Source organism: Pteropus vampyrus, unplaced genomic scaffold, assembly GCF_000151845.1.
Source record: "Pteropus vampyrus isolate Shadow unplaced genomic scaffold, Pvam_2.0 Scaffold149, whole genome shotgun sequence".
NCBI lineage: Eukaryota > Metazoa > Chordata > Mammalia > Chiroptera > Pteropodidae > Pteropus > Pteropus vampyrus.
The window spans coordinates 1491749-1494191 of record NW_011888930.1 but is presented as its reverse complement, the minus strand read 5'-3'; the positions used below and the strand labels follow the sequence as shown (position 1 = coordinate 1494191).

The 2443-nt window shown below is 36.8% G+C and overlaps 1 protein-coding gene across 7 annotated transcripts in view; it reads right to left on the bottom strand.

Annotated features, from left to right (window-relative positions):
- Positions 1–2443, bottom strand: part of OXR1 (oxidation resistance 1) — a 405984-nt gene that overhangs the window by 94536 nt on the left and 309005 nt on the right. The gene's annotated exons all lie outside the window — the stretch shown is intronic.

The window sequence follows — 2443 nt, the reverse complement described above, 5'->3', positions numbered from 1 at the left end:
GGTATTCTTCTACCTCAATAAACTCAGTTTTATCTTACCTAAAAGTGGTTTTACTGATATTTTGAGGGCCAGCTTTTTGACATTTCCATCAGACTGTGAATTCCTAAAGGGCTGGGTCTATGTCTCATTAATCCAATCTGTAGTTTTTTTACATGATTCCTTTGGGCAGGTGGTTCTCAAAATGTTGCCTTCAGACCAGCATCATCTGAAATCTTGTAAGAAATGCAAATCCTCAGGCTCAACCTCAGCTCCACTGAATCAGAGGATGAGTGGAACCCAGCAATGTGTTTTAACCAGCCCTCCAGGTGATTCTGTTGTACTCTAAAGTTTTAGAACCACTATAGATCATAGCAGATGGTTAATACAGAAGAAAAGTACAGAAGAAAGGTGACGAGTGTCAAAGGGAGGTATAGTAATTCCTATTTAAAGTAGATGATGTACAACAGAGCTTCTTAGAGGAAGTGACAATTTATCGGGAATTTAAATGATTAGTAAAATTTAAGAGTATGTATTTAACTTTGGCTGAATAAAGTAGGGTTAAAGCATGCTTGGTTGGATAACAGAAAATGTTGTTGGAAAGAGGCTGAAGCTAAACGGTAAATGTCTGCCTAAGGAGTTTGGCCTTCCTTCTGTCTATATTAAGGAGTTACTGACAGTATGATGTACTTAGAGATATAGCATTATAAGCTGGGGGGTCGGGGGTGGGAAATCTGTGCTTTAATGAAAAACTATGCAGTGTCAAAAGTACAGTCTTCTGGATTATCTGATTTTGAAGCTAATTTATAACTCTGTAAATTGTAAAAGCTATAGCAATGCATAATTCTTGTGTTTAAACAGAGACATTCTTGTCTATGCAAACTCTGTCCAATAGACTTTGAATGGACTCTGTTTACCAACAGGGGAAGAACGTGCCTCCATCTGCCCATTCGTTTCAATAATCCTGATCTATAAATACATCTGTTTGGATTCTCCTTTGAATTGGTTGTAACCTTACTGGTTAATAAGGTTAATGATGAGTTAAATAAAATATTTAATGTGTTCATTTTTATGTATGTCTTAATTTTCCCTTTTTTGGGGGAAAACTGTCCTTACGTAGTACCCTCTAACCGTCTTATTTCTCTGAAAGAACGCATTTGGGATATACACACATGCACATACACACGTATTAAAGATCTTTCTTTTGATGTTATTCTTTTACAATAGCAAGAAAAAAAATTGCTATATTTATTAATTTTTTGGACCATGAAACTTTGCATTGTGCTTCCTCTCAAATCTATAGTTATAAAGGCATTTTAGCTCTTTTGCAATGTTGTTCTGTTTTATGATAATTTAACAGTGGCAACAAGTTTAGGAAAAAGAGCAAATTATTCTAACTATAATTCTCTAGCCGATAATATATTGTGCTGTAGCAGAACAAGCTGAGAAGTTCAGGGGCGTGTGGAGTATGTTCGTGGAATGCCAAAAGATCATGATTTCACTAACTACCAGGTATTGTTTGTACTGACTGAGGGCTAATGAGAAATACAGAGAATTTTATGTAGAGGCTGCTCTTGCGAAGGTAATAAAGAGTCTAGACGACTGGGTATCTATTAGAAAGAATAAGGAGAGAGAGAAAATAAGTTAGGTGTCTACACAGTTGAAAATTCACACACATCTAACGATGCGGCGTCCTGTAAACAGCCTCTCAGGGGCATAACCCGAATTAGAGAAGTGCGAGGAGCAGCACCTGAGTGTCAGCAACTCTGATTCAGGCAGAACCAAAATTTCCTCTGCTCTCCTATTACTCATTTATTTCTCCTGATATATGTCTAAAGGAAAATCTTAAGTGCTCTGGATTATTCCATAAAACTCAAACCAATAGACCCAAATATAGTACCAAATAAGAAAAACTGCTTGTGGTTGAAATGGGAAGATTTCTGGAAGCAAATTCTTGCTCATCCACTGACTCTATAAACACGAGGCACCTACTAAACCAGTCAGGCGTCGGTTGTTCATCTGTGAACACTATAATGTCTACATCTAAGGATGCTGGCTGAGTTTATTAGTCTTGGAGAAGCATTCTCAGGTTTCTATGGGAAGGAGCCAGAAAATATAAAACATATTACCATAAATACTGCCATTTTAATAAGCTACGAAAGTGCTTGGTTTTTCTTTTTAAGAGCTTGTGGAATTCTCTTTTGCTCCCTTTTCCAGAAACAAAAATTGATATTCTTTGCAATGGGTAAGTACATTAAGGGTTTATATGCTTTTGAAAGGAATGCCTTTCTAAATGACAAATACATACCAGCTCAAAGGTTTTCTTATTGATCACATAACATCAAAAGGCTTTAGTCTGCACTTACAAGCATAGACTCTCAGCAGAGTGAGATCAGTGCAGGACTCTCTACTAAATGCTTGATCTGGATGAGTAGGTAGCTCTGCATTCCATCAGTTAACCATTAGA